Here is an 18,538-nt window from a genome sequence, read left to right as displayed (position 1 = left end):
TCTCTGTGCTATTTTTACTACACCGGTTAATCAAATTCTGAACAGATTAATAGCTTTGTCAAAATAGCACACATAGAAATTTGAAAATGATATAATGTTAGTGCAGTTAAAAATAGCGCGCACAGTAATTTGAGCCCCCTGTCAGTGAAAGATGATGGGGTTGAAAACAGGCAGCAGCAGATCGGCTGCCCGCCCTATACCCGGTCCGATTGAATTCGGTGCAAATGAAAATCCCTTCAATTTGGGAACAGGTTTGAGAAGCCATCACTCTTGATGATGATAACACACAATAAAGCAATTACTCATTTGCTGTTTATGTAATAAATGAGATTGCTGTCAAGTAGTAAAACAAGACAGTAATTGAGATAGAAAAGAATAAGACTGATCTACCAAGGATCAGTTTTTAGAGGGTAGCTTAGATATCAATGTATATTTTTTTATTATTGCCATGACGACTCAAACATTGATGTCACAATGCCTTTCTTTATGACAACGATGTTTTCGACTCCTGATTAGTGACTCAGTTGGTGAAAGCAGCAGCTCCGTTCTTGATCCGTGCTGAGATAGCTGATTTCACCAGGAATGGCACTAAATGTGCTACAATTGACCGGACAGCCTTTGGAGGGGAAGATCAGCCATTGTTCATGCCCTTCATCGTTATTGGTTGGTTGCTGAAAAGTACACTTTTCTGGACAATAGGTGAGGAAAGAATTAGGCTTAGCTATGATGGCACCTATGGCCAAATTGCCTTTCAACTGTCTAAGATAATACATAAAGAATGGCCACTCTTTGGGGGGAATTTTAATAGTCAAGAGTGTGTGGGTCAGGGTTTGGTTGGCTGGTTAAATTTGCCGAAAATGGAAGCTGGACGCTGACTTTCAGATTTAACTCGGGTGCGTTTGGATGCATGCACGTAACCCCCTCCAGAGAGGCGGCTTACTGATATTAATATTTAAATTAGGATATTTGAAGGAGATTTTCACGGGCATTTAAATTTAACAACACATGCCAGGCTTCCTGAAAGTTGCCATTGAAAGGAAAGCGAGAAGATTGTACGAAAATTCATAGGGCTAATTAAAATATGGGCATCAATAAATGCGCAGTGCTCACAGCTGCTTTCTTACCTCCCACTGGGAAAGGATTTGTTGAAACTACTTGTTCTGAGTGACTAATTTGTGGACTTTGGAGGAATTGACATTCAGAACATCAGGATGTCTGGTGCCATAGTTGCCTTAGATTGGATTTTGGATGAGGAACAAATTGACTATCAGTAGCAGCAACGACCTGGTTTGGAGAGAACTGCAGGTGGTCATCAGACAGGGGAGTAGCAGAGAGGGGAGCAACAGAGCGATCGAGGTCATAGGAGGCACTACCCACCTAACAGGGTGTACAGACAGAGGCTCAACTTCCTTGACCTCTCGGAAGAGCAGTGCTTCCGGAGGCTGAGATTGTCACGTCAGGTAGTGGCTGACATCTGCAGCCTCCTAGAAGAAGACCCGTTCCCTGCTGGACTTGATGCCCACGCATTGCCCTCAATATTTTTGCTTCTGGATCCTTCCAGGGCGTTACCGGAGACATATCCAGGATCTCCCAGTTGGCTGCACATAAATGCATATGGCAGGTAATGGATGAATTGTTTGCCAGTGCTATCAGTTATTTCAACTTCGCCTGTGATGACACTAGACAGGATGAGCGGGCGCTCAAGTTTGCGTCTATGGCTGGCTTCCCACAGGTGCAGGGTACCATCGATTTCACATACGTGACAATCCGAGCACCACCAGATCAACCGGGAGTATTCGCCAACTGCAAGTGATTTCATTTGATCAATGTGCAGTTCCTGTGCAACCACAAGAAAAGGTTAATGCCGGTGTGTGCCAGATTCCCCGAGAGCTGCCATGAAGTGGCAGTCCAAGCTCCCTGACCTCTTAGGACCTGAAGGCAGACTTAAGGAGTGGTTACAAGTAGACAAAGGATACCCACTTCAAACTGGGCTCATGACACCCGTGAGGAAGCCTACCAATGAAGACCAACAGCAGTACAATATGATCACCAGATGTGTCACTGAACGTGCTGACCGATCTGGAGGTGCCCTTTAGTACTCGCCAGCGAGAGTCTCTAGAATGATCGTGATGCGCTGTGCTCTACACAACAATGCGCAGCAGCAAGGATTGGAGTGACGGCAGGAACAAGGTGCTCCGCACATATCGCCTGCACACGCTTCCAATGAAGAGGACGATGAGGAGGCGGAGGATGACGATGGTACCCCCAACTTCGCACCAGCCGCTCACATTGCCACCCGGGATGCCAGGAATTCCCTTTATAGTTGAAAAGTTCAGTTAGTCACTCCCACTGGACCAATGTAACTATCAGATCCATTGGCCACTCCTTTCCCCCCTGCCACCCCCCCCCCCCCCCAATCCCACTGACACAAAGCTGCCCTGCAACTATCCATCCACCCATTGCACATTGGTCCCCGTCACTTCATGTCTTCCTATTCATCAACAAGCAATTGAAAGGCGACTTGCCACCTGGCAACCAAAAATGGGCAACACTGGAAATCGGTGCAAAGTAATACATTTTACGTGATTCTATGAAACAATGGAAATTTAATAACCTAACATTTGCATGAACACCCACGTGCCTACCCTTGGTGACTGTAATGGCATATGTTCCTCCACTGGATGCAGTGCATTTGGTGAGGATTACTATCAGGCAGAGGCATGAAGTTGCATAAGGATTAGGGTGAGTGGCAGTGGTGAATGGATAGATCGTGATGTGAGAAAGCACATAGAAATAGAACGATGGGTGCGCTTGCAAGGTAAGTGGGTGTGAGGAGTTGTGTGATGTGATGACAAGGCAAAGTGAAGGGGGTGATGTGCACAGCAAGCTGCAGGTGAATGTGCAACTGTACTCTCCTTTCCTGACCTGGTTAGGTCATTAAAAAAAATTCCTGCACCGAATCCAGGAGCATGGCACAATGCTCCTGCTGCTGACCTCCTCCGCCACCTCCAGCCATGTCCTCTTCATTGCAGCCGGGAAGAGTATCTCTCACTACTCCTCACTTGCACCTAGCAGTACATCAAGTGTTGCGACACTGAAGCGTGGCACAGCCTGTTCCCGTCCCAAATCCATCGCAACACTTCTTCAGTTTGTTGCAACTCCTAACTCCTAACTCCTCCAAATTCCATCCATGGATAGGCCCTTTAAATGCTCCATTTGAGATCACATCATGCCAGTTTGCACCATACCCACATCGTGCACTGGAGACGCCAAATCCAGAGTAATATAATGAGGTGGCCCCATTGAAACTGCACGTTCTGACAAGCCTTCTTCCGGGTTTCGCACCTGATATTTCCTTCCACCCCATCCAATCTCCTGCTCTAAGCATGCCTCTGAGTTATTATCGAGCCCTTTACTTCCATTAACTCCATATGTGCCACAGCACTGTGCTGATATTGTAAAGACAGAGTACATAATGCAGTACGTGTTCCATGACATGACCATGATCTTTACAAATATTAATCTAGTTTTTAATTTGCTATTTACTCAACTCAACAACAAAAACTGAGTCCAAGTCACGAAACTCGGAAAAGTAATAAACAGTGAGGAAGATAGTAGTAGATGTCAGGAAGACATAGACAGACTGGTGAAATGGGCAGACACGTGGCAGATGAAATTTAACGCAGAGAAGAGTGAAGTGATGCATTTTGGAAGAAAGAAAGACTTGCATTTATATGGCGCCTTTCACGACCATTGGACGTCCTAAAGCACTTTACAGCCAATGAAGCACTTTAGAAGTGTAGTCACTGCTGTAATATAGGAGAAATGTAGGAAGGAAGAATGAGGAGAGCAATATAAACTAAATGGTACAATTTTAAAGGGGATACAGGAACAGAGGGTTTACATACAGAAATCTTTGAAGGTGACAGGGCAAGTTGATAAGACTGTTTAAAAAGCGCATGGGACCCTTGGCTTTATAAATGGAGGCATAGAGTACAAAACCAAGGAAGTTATACTAAACCTTTATAAATCACTGGTTAGGCCTCAGCTGGAGTACTGTGTCCAATTCTGAGTGCCACACTTCAGGAGGATATCAAGGTCTTGGAGAGGAGAGGAGATTTACTAGGATGGTACCAGGGATGAGGGGCTTCAGTTATGTGGAGAGATTAGTGAAGCTAGAATTGTTCTCCTTGGAGCAGAGAAGGTAAAGAGGAGATTTAATAAAGGCGTTCAAAATCATGAAGACACTCTGCAGGTAAATGCGTACTAGTAGTCTTATCTTTCCCCTTAGTATATTGTATTGTATTACATTATATAGTAAATAAGGAGAAACTGTTTTCTCTGGCAGAAGGGACAGTAACCAGAAGACACAGATTTAAGGTCATTGACAAAAGAGCTAGAGTTGAGATGAGGAGTAATTTTTTTACGTTGTGAATTATGATGATTTGGAATGTACTGCCTGAAGGGGTGGTGGAAGCATATTCAATAGTAACTTTCAAAAGGGAATTGGATAAATACTTGAAGGGGAGAAATGTGCAGGGCTATGGGGAAAGAGCAGGGGAGTGGGACTGATTAGATAGTTCTTTCAAAGATGGGCTGAATGGCCGCCTTCTGTGTTGTAAGATTTTGAGAGCGTATGATTCTTAAGTCCTAGTCCTCCCTCTGTGGTATTTTGATATTACTCAACATGACGGTGGTATAGTTAGGTATTCTCTGTTAGTAAGCTATTGATGCATATTGGTCTCTTTTTTTTTGAAAGTAGATATTCTAGATAAAACCTTACAAGTTGTGAAGGGCTTCTTGAGTGTAACTGTGATCGTGCATGTATTTGTTCATGTGATTAATTGTTAGAACGTTCCTACGCCAGATTATATAAAGCGAGGTGCAGTCACCCAAGAGTGAAAGTTTTGAGGCAGTGTATTTCAGGTGGCGGTTATACATGAAAGCCAAGTTTTCTATGCTCAACAATGCAGACCCATGTTTTTTTTCATGGGTCTTCTCAATAGAACCCAGAATGTTACAGTACATTAATACTGACATATTTACACACCATGTTAAAGGCACGTATGCCTCAGTTCAAAACCTTTATGCCCAAGCTCTTTAGATATTGAAATCACTGTCTTGAATGTTTAAGCACATGAGATTCTAAACTATCAGTATTTTCATTTTCCAAGCTTGCATATCTTGTGGGAGGGTATAAAAAGATTAATTTTGCAAATAGCCTTTTTAAAATCCTTGAAATTTGTCAATAACATTTTCTATTCATAAGAGAGACTGGATCCCAGCTAGCTTTGATTAATACCAAAGAAGCATAACATGAGACCTTAAGTAATATATAACACTGTGGAAGGTTACGTTAATGTGCATTTATCACACTTCATGGGCAGGGAAATGCTGATAACATTCTGAAATTGGCCCTATATGAAGAATCCAATTATGCTGCATGGCAATTCGAGGACGCTCAAGGTTATCAGCTGACTGTGGACAACACAGATTACATTTTGTTATGAACTGTTGAGGATCTTTATATTTGATATCGCAAATCAAGTTCCTTGATAGAATCACAGTGGATAGTCATCTAGTTAGTTACCTTATTTATGTAACAGATATTGCAAAGAACATGTAACAACAAGGATTAACAGAAAATGAAAGGGGTGGTTGTTAGGGGGGGAAAAGTCATATTCTATTATTTCTTTTCCTCAGCACTGTTGCAATGTCAGTAGCTTCCATGGTGTCATTGTGATATGAGCCCTATCCTTAGTGCCAAAGTGATATTAGCGCCAACGCTGATCCAGATTTATAGATGAATCAGAGTTTTTTTTTTTCCAAAGAAGCTTAAACAATTTTTCAGAAAAAGATCTAGAATTCAAAGCAATGCCATAATTATTGTGATAATCACTTTATTCTATGGGCACTAATACTATTTATTGTATTATGGAGTCTTCTTATTTGAGAAGATTTTTTTTAGATACTAAGGGAATCAAGGGGTTTGGGGATAGGGCAGGTAAGTGGACCTGAGGCAAGAGATCAGTCTTGATCTTATTAAAGAGCCACAGCAGGCTCGAGGGCCCATATGGCCTACTCCTGCTTCTATTTCTTATGTTGTTTATATGTGAGGAATATTAAGTGATAATTTGTTGTGCTGAATTATCAATTTTTATTTCACCATGGAATTATCTTGTTGGGAGCTGTGACGAGCGAAAACTGTGTACAAATTGTGCTACTTAAACTGTTAGCTGGAACAAACTTGGAATTCAAATCATAGAATGGTTACAGCAGAAAGGAGGCCATTTGGCCCACCGAGCCCGTGCCAGCTCTCTGCCACTCCTCTGCCCTTTCCCCGTAGCCTTGCAAATTTTTTTCCTTCCGGTACTTATCCAATTCCCTTTTGAAAGCCATGATTGAATCTGCCTCCACCACCCTCTCAGGCAGTGCATTCCAGATCCTAACCACTCGCTGCTTAAAAAAGCTTTTCCTCGTGTCGCCTTTGGTTCTTCTGCCAATCACCTTAAAGGCGCCAAGTTCTGAGAGATTCAGTGACTTTATGTATCAGACACTTTCCATTGCTTATGCCTTTATTATTATTTCAACATATACTTTAGTATGTGCAAAAAGATAATAGGAAAATATCAGGTTATTATTTAAGATAATACATGATATCTGAAAGCAGTTATAGATAACCAGCCATTTTGGTTGCAAAACACTGGTAGAATTCTGCGTTTATCAGCAAAATAATGTATTTGAACAGGCAATTCTTCATCTCAAGATAAAGAATGAATCATTCAGAATAAAGAGTGTTTCCTTGAGTTGAAATCTAACTGAATAAAAATGATTTTGCAGCTTGCAAGATATGTGCAATACTGATGAACAGCTGAAAATTATAACGAAACAAAATGAGATGCTAATGTTCATGAAAGTTTGAAGGCACAATTGCTTTAATTTGATATGCAAGCTTTTTTCTTCTCTACCAATTTCCATGTGAGTTCGAATCTAATTTAGTTTGATGCAAAAACAAAATGGTTCATTTAACAGTTAAGGCATCATACGCTCTGTTCCATTTGTTGCTTATGACTGTAATTTGAACTTTATAATCTACCATTTCCTTAGTAATAATCCAGCTTTAGTAGTGTACTTATATTGACATCATTAACATTTCTGGGCTGCATTACTTTTATTCCTTTCAAAATATACAATGGCTGCCATATAATATCTCCAATATATTTTTTTAGTTCATAATTTTATAAATTCTATATTTGACACAAAATTCTACAGTAGTCCTTGAAGAGTTCGATCACAGTGGTGCATTGGCGCGGTGTGGTAGGATGCAAGTTGGCATCTGTGCTTCCGCTGTTGGTTACTTATCTCTTTTGCACTATTGTGGAAAAGTGGCAAGTAGAAGAGTGGCTCAGGAGAGGGGAAAATAAATCATCTCCTGGAAAGACTAATCATTTGCGGCCACCTTTGTGTTTAATGAGATTCTCTGTCCATTTCCATTCCAAATTTAACTGTGCTCCACTGGTGTGGAATACATTCTATTAACCAAACTGAAATGAAAGTCTTATCAGCAAAGTATGCTGTTGTATGGTATTCACAAGCTATTCCAAAAGCATCAACCATCTAATATACAAACTGTTTAAGAAAAAATTAGGGATCAGATTTTCAGCAGAATTAGTGAGACTGTTAATAAGATTCATCACCTCCTTCAGTTACCTCAGAGATTATCAGTATACTTTATAGTTTATACTGACTATCACTCAAATGTTCACAGGCTGGGTATCACCTACTACTTCTTGTTTTGCTTTGTCTCCTCCTCCACTCTTTTCAAGTTTGGTATAGGCTTTGGCCTTTCACATGCATCAATAAAAAAAAACATTTAAAATGTTGTAGTAATGGCAGCCCATAGCATCGGTTTCTCACTCTATCTCCTGACATTCTATAAATCTTTCTGTTCATGCAAACTATAGGCTTTGAGTCAGTTCACCAATACTGACAGTAGCATGACATGACCACAACTGGTAATGTTTCACTGTTTCATGTTCCACTAGTAATACTTTATATAATTTTAAACCTTACTCTTTATTTTAACTATGTTATAAATGATTGAAAGCTATCAAAATTTACAGCACTTTTACACTACCTACAGTTAGGCAAGCTTTCAAGGGAATTATGCATTTAATATATAAGTAATTTAAACTATAACAGACAGATCACAATCTGTGATCGCAAGCAGTACAGAGTCCTGTATGAACAATAATCCGTGAAATTGCAATGGATTCCTCTTTTAATACGATATTATTGGTGGCATTCTCATTTTAGATTGATTCACTCACTACATATTATGCTTTAAGCAGTGTGGAATAATAAAAAGTGGGGTAGATGTTACACTCGTGTAAGGGCTGCAATTCCATTTTTACAGAGAGCCCCTGAGCAGTGGAAGATAAGCATGAATTGCATCCTCGTTTGGAGGTCAAAGCTGTATCTGTAATCTGTATAAGCTTATGATTTATGTGCTGGATTTTATGGTGGTCTTTAATACTGCAGCCATTCTTGGAAACTTGTTAGAAGTAGTTGCTGCTGGGGGTATTTAGAAATACATTGTGAAATCCCACCATGGTAAGGATCTTTGGAAGGGATTAGGATCCACCACTGCAGACATTTTGTACCAGAAGGGTGTCAAATTTTCGAAGACAATTTGGAGGTGAAATGTCAATACTATTAAACAGTTAAAAGGTGCAATATCGATTTCCCAACAGTAATTACTTGTTGTCAGTCTAGTGAGAGATCAAATCCATACTTGCCAGGTATCCAATGACCAACTAATGATTATCTAAGACAAATGCAGTTTGCTCTATTTTGGTCTTAACTGGTTAACCTCCAGTGGCATCCCTGCACACACTTGGGGCCCCTGAGCTTTGGCTCTTGGGCCTAAACTCTCCGAGGCAGAGTTTCCGCAATCAGCAATTCTGACGGAAATGACGCCCAAAATTGCGCCCGTTTTGAAGTGTGTTTTTTTCCCCCCCCCGGGTTTCCGCTCAAACTCATTTGCATATCGGCGAACGCAAAATCTGCCATGACCCGGCACATTCAGGCAGCGTTTTAAAACGTAATTTAAAAAAAATTTGCTTTTAAAAGATATTCCTTGATATATTTCAGAGTGGTAACTTGGTAAAGTTTGATTAACGCAGCTGAAAATGAGTATATATTAAAAAAGCATTTTCAATCACAGTGGCAATCCACCACCTGTGAGTAATCCCATTTTAAATTGTGGAAAATTACTTTTTTTTAAAATATACAAAAGAACTATTTTCTAGTTAGTGGGGTACAATAGTCAGTTCCTTAGTAAAAATTTTAAAAATTTCATTCGAAACCTTCCAAAACGTACCTATTCGTGTCCTTGCACCCAAAAGTTCCAGCTTAATTTTGGAGCCTCCTCGAAGGCCTGCAAATGAGCACAATTAGCGGAAACTCCCATTCACCCTGGGGGCATGGCCACTTTGCTGGGCGGGGCCTGCTTCTAGCGTGCTCTTTTTAAAACTAGCGCAAAAGGTTGCGGAAACTCGAGTTGCGCTGAGCGCAATTTGCGCTTAAAATTCCGCGATCTTTTGCGCTGGTTACGCCCATATCGGAAGAATTGTGCCAAAAAAAAGCGCAGCCGAGCGGAAACGCCAGGCCTCTGTTTAGAATGGTGGGGTGTGTCCCTATAGGAAGAGAGCGTGCACTCCCTACTGGATAAACAATAACTCTGTGCAAATTTCCCAGTAGCTTGATTTGAAAACCCTTAAACCATGGTGATGGGTTTCAGTGAGTATTGGACCCCCAGCTGATCTTTAAAAAAAAAGTTGAGATATTAATGAACACACTTAAAATCTTAACACACATGCATGTCTTCATTAAAATAGCAGTCAGATGAGTATGCTAATATCACTGCAAAGTATCTGCTAAGGCACATAAAGGCTATTTCTGTGCTCTCAATGAGGACTGGTGCTCACAGGTGTTATGTTCATAAATAAATAGACGTTTTCATTATGAACAGCTAGCTTGTGCTAGTCATTTATTCAGCCATGTGGACTAGTATACAGGCATCCATCTTGACTACTGCCTTGTGGGTAGCCCACTAGTAAACATACAGCTCCACCTAGTGTACCATTCTAGAATGACATGTTACTGATCATTGCATCCCCCTTCCTTAGAGGTTAAACAAAATCAATATCAATCAATCATAATGACATAAACATCTTCACAACAGTCAACACATTTTAAAAGCTTTACTTTATGAACTCTAAGCTTTTCATTCTTTCATTATAGTTTTCTTTGTACTCAAAGATTAAGTCGATCAGGCTTTTTTACTTCACGTGTGGATCTTCTCAGCACAGGTAAGTCTGATGTGTTTGCATGAGAGCCTGTATGTGTGTTTGTGTTAGATTCTTCTGGTGGTGAGTGACAAGATTCAGTTGCGGCATTGTCATCGATTTGCTCTTGGATAGTTTCTTGTGTTTTCAGGAGGGAACGGCGGTTCCTCCTGAGAATCTGTCCTTCCTCAGTTCTAACAGTGTATGACCTTGGTCCTACTTCCTCAAGAACTGTAGCTTTCCTGTTCCATGCATCTGGATCCTCAATCCTGACAACATCATCCCTTGTCAATGGTTTCAGAGTTTTGGATGACTTGTCATAGTGTGATTTCTGTTTCAGCTTTAACAGTTGAAGTCTCTGTCTCAGTGCCTTACTCTGCTTTTCTTTTGCACAGCAGGGTAGTGTGGTGCGCAACTTGCGACCCATTAGGAGTTCAGCAGGTGAAGAACCACAGTCTAAAGGGAAGGCTTGGTAGCTCAGCAGGGCGAGATAAGGATCAGACTTGCTTTCTGTTGCTTTCTTCAGTAGCTGTTTGAGAACTTGAACACCTTTCTCTGCCTTACCATTCGACTGAGCATACAGAGGACTGGATGTGATGTGTTGAAAGTCATAATGTGCTGCAAACTGTTGCCACTCCTTACAGTTGAAGCACGGACCATTGTTGCTAATGGCAATCCTGGGAATTCCAAGTCTGGCGAAGATGGATTTAACATGCATTATGACACTGCTTGCTGATGTGCTTGAGAGCAGCGCCATCTCAGGATAGTTAGAATAGTAGTCAATCACTATTAGATAGTCTTTACCATTCAAATGAAAGAGGTCCATACCAACCTTTTGCCATGGTGCTGTTGGTAAGTCAGCTACTATCATTGGTTCCTTTGCTTGTTTATTTTGGTGTTTCTGACATGTCTCACATATGCCTATCATGTTCTCAATGTCCTTATTTATGCCAGGCCAATAAACAGTGTCTCTTGCTCTCCTTTTGCATTTTTCAATTCCGAGGTGTCTCTCATGAATCCTTTTCAGCATGTCTTGATGTAGAGCCTGTGGAATGACTCTTCTGTTCTGTTTTAGTAATAGTCCACTTGCGACACTTAACTCTGACCTGATGTGATAATACTTTGGACAGGAACCTTTTGGCCAACCATGATGAATGTTCTCTCTCACTGTTTGTAACACTGTGGCCTAGAAATTGAGTGGGCTTTGCGCCCATTTTGCGGCGCTAGAGGTCATTGCGCTGGACTTACAGCCGGTTCAGAAATTCCCTGGGGCCCTACCATCGGCGGTAGACCGGTTGCGCTGTGCCGGCACCGATGACGTCATCGGTGTGCGCAGCGTCCCGGTTGCCGTGGTGACGGGCCCCAGCGCCGAAATTGAGTTGCGGCCGCCTCGCCCGTGGCAGCCGCAACTAAGACTCTGGCAACCGAGTCTTACAGGAGTTTGCGCCGGCGCATTAAGGTCGCGCGGCGGCCGGCCGCTTTCCCGCCGGCCGCCTGCCCGCACCTCCCTCCCCGGACTCCTCCACCCCCCCCCCGCGGAACAGATGCTTCTGGGCTGCGAGCCCGGCACTTCCCCGAGGTGCCGGGCTCATTTTTGTGAAGATTTTACCGGCCAGCGGGCGGGTGCAGGCAGCTCCTCCTTAACTGAAGGAGGAGGCCTGCACTTCCTGAGCCTGCCGCAGCGCCGGAATAGCGCCGCAATGCGGCAGGTAGCGCCCATTTTCAGGCGCAAACACCCTTCAGTAGCGCCGGCAGCCGTTTGGGCGCGGCGCTACTGAACTTTTGGCGCGCGCAGGGGGACTTAGCGCCGGCGCTAACTTTCCGGCGCTAAAGCCCTGGCGCGGCGCCAACTGAATTTCTAGGCCTGTATCTTTTACTGTTTCTTCTGCTATTTGCTTTGATTTTGTGTCTGACACGGGCAGCGCAGCAGTGACCATACTCACATGAACATCCACGTCTTCCTCAGTAGAGCTCACATGACTCATTTTGGGTGCTCGGGATAGTGCATCTGCTAACACTATGGCCTAGAAATTGGGTTTTGGCTTAGCCAGGGCTTTAGCGCCGGAAGTTAGTGCCGGCGCTAAGTCCCCTGCGCGCGCCAAAAATTCAGTGGCGCCGCGCCCAAACGGCTGCCGGCGCTACTGAAGGGTCTTTGCGGCGGTACATCGGCGCTAACTGCCGTTTCGCGCCGCAATTCCGGCGCTGCGGCACCCGATGCGGTGCGGCAGGCTGGGGACGTGCAGGCCTCCTCCTCCCGTTAAGGAGGAGCTGCCTGCACCCGGCCGCGGCCCGTGCAAATCAGCTTAAAAATGAGCCCGGCACCTCGGACAAGTGCCGGGCTTGCATCTGTTCCGGGGGGGGGGGGGGGGAGAAGTCCGGGGAGGGAGCTGCGGGCAGGCGGCCGGCGGGAAAGCGGCCGGCCGCCGCGGGGCCTTTAATGCGCCGGCGCAAACTGGAGTAAGGCACCTCTGCCAGAACGTTGCTTGCGGCTGCCACGGGCGAGGCGGCCGCAACTCAATTTCGGAGTTCGGGCGGGTTACCACGGCAACCGGGACGCTGCGCACACCGATGACGTCATCGGTGCCGGCGCAGCGCTACCGGTGCAACGCCGATTTAGGGCCCCAGGGAATTTTTAAACTGGCCATAACTCTGGCGCTGGTCCCTCTAGCGCCTCAAAAGCGGCGCTAAGGCTAGTGAATTTCTAGGCCTATGTGTTTGCCTGGTGTGTAGATCAGTTCAATGTCATATCTTTGCAGCTTCATCATGAGTCGTTGAATCCTTGGAGACATCTCATTCAGATTTTTCTGTATGATGGCAACCAGTGGGCAGTGGTCTGTCTCAACTGTGAAGGTGGGAAGTCCATATATGTAGCCATGGAACTTTTCTAGTCCAACTACCAAGTCTAGACATTCCTTTTCAATCTGGGCATATCGACACTCAGAATCAGTCATAGACCTGGAGGCATAGGCAACAGGCTTCCAATCTTCACCCTCTGCTTGTAGCAAGGCCGCGCCTAGGCCATCTTTTGATGCATCCGTTGACACTTTGATTCTCTTTGTTGGGTCAAAGAAGGTGAGTACAGGTGTGGTTGTCAGCACTGTTTTAAGGTTCATCCACTCTTGTTCATGTCTTTCTGTCCATGCGAACTCATTTGTTTTATGTAGCAGGTCTCGCAGACAGGCTGTCTTGGCTGACAAGTTAGGAATGAACTTTCCAATGAAGTTTATCATCCCCATGATGCGTAACACTCCTTTTTTGTCAGTGGGTCGGGGCATGTTGAGTATGGCGTTTACTTTTTCCATATCTGGCTCTATTCCTTTACCAGATAGATTATCTCCTAGGAAAGTAACTTCCTGGATGCCAAACTGACACTTGGCTTTGTTGAGCTTCAGTCCATTCCAGCGTATGCTCTGTAGCACTTTAGTCAGTCTCTCATTGTGTTCTTTCCGTGTGGAGCCCCAGATGATGATGTCATCAACATAGACCCGAACTCCTTCCAGACCTTCAATTATGTGTTCCATCGCTCTATGAAAGATTTCAGATGCAGATATTATCCCGAAAGGCATTCTGAGGAAACAATACCTGCCAAATGGTGTGTTGAGGGTACTGTATTTGGTGCTCTCTTCATCCAGTTTTAGTTGCCAAAATCCTTGTGAGGCATCGAGCTTTGTGAAGTATCTAGCACCTGACATTTCACTGGTGATTTCTTCTCGCTTGGGAATCTGGTAGTGTTCACATTTTATGTTTGCATTTAAGTCCTTTGGATCCATGCATACTCTTAGATCATTGTTCTTTTTCTTTACACATACCATGGAGTTAACCCAGTCTGTTGGCTCTTCGACTTTCCTGATGACTCCTAGTGTGGTCATTCTGTTCAGTTCTTTCTTGAGCCAGTCACGCAGGGGTGCTGGAACTCTCCGTGGAGCATGTACCACTGGTTGAGCATCCTCCTTTAGCTGGATCTTGTACGTGAATGGTAGAACTCCAAATCCTTTGAACGCATCCTGGAAATTACTCACTACAGAATCCACTGAGTCATCTGGTCTGCTTATGGCACAGTTTATACAGTAGACTCTCTTGACCAGTTCTAAGTCCTCACAAGCTTTGTCACCTAGTAGTGAATCAAGTCCTTCAGCCACAACAGAAAACATGAGATGATACACTTTGTCTTTGACTGTCACTTTGAGCTATTTATTTTCTGTCCATTATAGTCCTTCAGTAGTACTGACTTTTTCTGTATTTTGGGCTTTTCTTTCATATTTTTAATGTCACTCATACTGATTAAGTTTGCTTTTGCCCCAGTGTCTAGTTTCAATGTAACTAATGCTCCATTTACCTGTAGTGGCATCATCCATTTGTCCTCTTTTACTGCATTAACTTTATGTTCAGCATTGTCCATTCCTGAGGGCTGCACATTTTCTGTATCCTTTTCTATATTGTCACATGACACCATTCCTACAAAAATGTCTCACTTAAATCAGTGTCCTCAATCACACTGACTTGTTGCCCTTTCTTTGTTTTTACTTTTGAAAAGCATTGTTTGGCAAAGTGATTCTTTCCATTACATTTTGTTCACATTTTCCCAAATGCATGGCATTGTCTTGACTGGTGCTGGTAACCACAGCGTTTACAATTAAAAGTTCCATCCTCCGATTGCTTTGCATTTCTGGTCTGCCCACATTTCTTCCCCTTGTAGAACACAGCACCGACAGCAGCACAGTCACTCATTACAGTCGCATTATTATTAATTTCACTGAAAGTCTTTGCGTGCTGTTGAGCTAGCTCACTGGCATGGCATATTTTCACAGCATTCTCCAATGTTAGTTCGGTTTCTCTCAACAGACGTTCCCTGACCTTTTTATCATTAATACCAAACACAATCTGGTCACGAATCATGGATGATTTCAGTTCAGAGAAATTACATGTCTGTGCTTTCAGTTTCAGATCGGTCACAAAGCTATCAAAAGTCTAATTTTGCTGCTGTGTCTGTGAACGGAACACGTACCTCTCATAGATCTTGTTCTTTTTGGGAGAACAATGTGTATCAAACTTCTTTAGCACATCGTCCATTTTTTCTCTGTCCTCCTCTTGATCAAATACAAACATATTAAATACCTCTATCACCTGCGGGCCTGCAACCATGAGCAGTAACGCTATTTTCCTTGCGTCTGGCATCGTACCGAACCCGATGGCAGCAATGTAGAGTTCGAATTGTTGTTTGAAAGTCTGCCAATTGCAGTCGACATTCCCCGTGAGTTTCAAACCGTCCGATGGCTTCAAATTCTCCATGTCGCATTTCACAATATTCAGCAGATATTACCAATCCTGGTACCATGTTATGTTCATAAATAAATAGACGTTTTCATTATGAACAGCTAGCTTGTGCTAGTCATTTATTCAGCCATGTGGACTAGTATACAGGCACCCATCTTGACTACTGCCTTGTGGGTAGCCCACTACTAAACATACAGCTCCACCTAGTGTACCATTCTAGAATGACATGTTACTGATCATTACAACAGGGAGCATACCAGGGGAATTTGAGGACATCCAGCCTGTGATTTTCTACCCATTAAATTTGGTCCTATACTAAAAATTATCCACGATAGATGTGTGTTTGCTTATTGCCAGATATTAATAGCTGTGTTACAGGTAGCATCCATTTAATGATTGGACTCTGGGGAGATTCAAGGTTCTGTGCACTCGGTGTTCAATAGCTGAGTCGGGACGGGTGGAGCTCGGAGGCTGGTGAGCAGTGAGTCAACGAGCAGTGTTCCATTATTAACAACAAATTTGTTTGAGGGAAAGTCAATTATTTCTTTTCAGTCACTGAAAGAACCAAATGTGTAAAACCGTACAGCCTTTACGCTTTCACTAAATGCATTAGGTGAGGTGCAGTATATAGTCTATGTGAAACACGTGAGGAACCTGCTCCACTGCTGCCATCAAGCAGCACCTGAATTGTGTACTTTGTGCTGTATAGAAAAAGTTATTGGAGTCCATTTGTACATTTAGAGTATCTGATTTAACTAAACAGTTAATCAACCATAAAATCAGCTTCAGTGTCTCTGCTTATTCATGAAAATGTCATCAAGTATTATAATTTTCATGCAAAATTCATCAGATATTGTAACTTTCATTAGCATATTCCTTAATGGTTTCTCATCGGCAGTTCAAAAATTGAAATATACAGATGATTATCAGAAATGTTAAAGATTAGCCTTCAAATATGTCCAAATATTTTGCAGTGATTGCGTTTTCTTCACTTTAACAGTCGACAGGCAAAATCTCTACAGAACTGTTTCTGAAAGTGAATTACACAAAACCTGGGCTGGATTTTTATTCAGCAGTCGGGAAGGAGGCGGGACTACAACTTTCGGGTTTTAGTCCCGCCTCCATTGACGTCCGGCCAATCCACGCGATTTTCCCTTGATTCACCTTGTTGAGCCTGCCCAGTGGGCTCAGCAGGCCAACTAAGGGCCACCCGGCAACAGGTGATGTCACAGACTGAAATTTCATCTGTCAAGAGGTGTTGACAGATGAAATATCAGCGTTTCACAGCTGTTTGAAGCTGTCAAACACTGACAGTCTGACTTCTAACCCGAGTCCTTCTACGCAGACTCAGTTAGAACTCTCACCGGCAATGAAAGCTGCAGGCTGTCACTTTTGACAGATCGCAGCCATTCAGCTTTCAGTGCCGTCTGAATGATGGACTCCCGACGCCTAGAGCAAGAAAGGCTGTTAAGGTAAGTACAGGTAATTTAAACTTCTTTACACACTTACCTTTGCACTCATGCACCCACCACTCACCTGAACACCGACATCGCGACCCCTCCAAGTCCTTCAACCCGACGGCCCACCTGCTCTAACTTGGCGTGGTTTGGAGCTGTCGGGAATCCCACACAACACTCCTCAAAATAGGGATTAGGCTAAAAACTGCCTGTTAACTACCTGTTAACAGGCAGTTAATTGGCACTAATCCCTTCCCGCCTCGAGTCGGCGGGTCCCAGTGCGGGGCGGGTACCCGCCTCCTTTGAAAGTTACGTGGAAGCGGGTTTTGGGTGGGATGGTGTCGGGACCCCCGAATTCGGGATTTTAGCCCCCCGCACGCTTAAAAGCCCACCTCACAGCACACTGAAAATCTAGGCCCCTGTTTCCGTTATATCAATGTTCTAGTTACAAACTAATAAATCTCATGTGGGATTATGAAGATTGGTATTGGTATGCAATTTGGTAATTGTTCTTACCACAACAATGCCCTGGGAAGCTAGAAAAAACCTTACTATTGCTGCTCTGACGGGTCAGTGTGCAACTGAGAAATACACACCAAGAACCACCCAGGTCTGTGTTGAGTTAGCTGCTCTCGGACAGTTAGGCAATAGCGGTTAACAATTGGTGTCAGCACCCTAGGCTAGTGGGAAAACACTGATCAGGATCTCTGCCTCTGATTGCTATCAAATGACTTCTGCTAGATGGTGCACTTATGTGAACTTTGAACGAGGACAGTACTGGGCTCAGCTGTCACAACCTCCGTCGTAAAATAGCCTTCAATCACCATCAAAACTCTATGGAGAAACTGTATTTAATCCTTGGGTTTTACCATGCTACCTAATTTCATTCTGAGTCATCCTACGTAAACTGACTCAAATTAAAAGATCCAACCACAGTTTGGCAAGAATGCAATAGGATTTTTTGGGTTCGCCTGGACTGTCTGATAATACACAGAACTCCTTTATCAAGCTTAAGAATCTCCAAACCAACCACTGAAAAATCCACATAAGTAGAGTTTCTAGTAGCATGATATGGAGTGCACACACACCCTACCTATCTAAGACAGAGAGGGTGAAATTGGTCTTCAGTGATGGCGCAATATGGGCGATAATGAATTGTCACCACATTTTCCACCCCTTTAATTTTCTTTTCCATTGACTGCCATAAAGGGAGGGAAAAAGAGTGGCAGGGCTATAGTAATAGGGGATTCGATTGTAAGGGGAATAGATAGGGGTTTCTGTGGTCGCGACCGAGACTCCAGGATGGTATGTTGCCTCCCTGGTGCAAGGGTCAAGGATGTCTCGGCGCGGGTGCAGAACATTCTGGAGGGGGAGGGGGAACAGCCAGTTGTCGTGATACATGTTGGTACCAACGACGTAGCTAAAAAAAGGGAAGAGGTCCTACAAGTAGAATTTAGG

General features: G+C 43.5%; 1 long non-coding RNA gene across 1 annotated transcript in view; it reads left to right on the top strand.

Moving 5' to 3' along the window:
• Nucleotides 1-396: 396 nt before the first annotated feature.
• The window catches only part of LOC147105193 (uncharacterized), a 52,415-nt gene continuing 34,273 nt past the window's right edge, over nt 397-18,538 (top strand). The window contains exon 1 of the long non-coding RNA XR_015081706.1: nt 397-699. This is a non-coding gene — a long non-coding RNA (uncharacterized LOC147105193). The remainder of the gene's footprint in view (nt 700-18,538) is intronic.

This window comes from Somniosus microcephalus, chromosome 18 (genome assembly GCF_052327205.1).
Source record: "Somniosus microcephalus isolate GS21.2 chromosome 18, FLI_Smic_1.0, whole genome shotgun sequence".
NCBI lineage: Eukaryota > Metazoa > Chordata > Chondrichthyes > Squaliformes > Somniosidae > Somniosus > Somniosus microcephalus.
The sequence above is the reverse complement of the archived record's forward strand: the minus strand, read 5'-3'. Positions and strand labels throughout refer to the sequence as shown.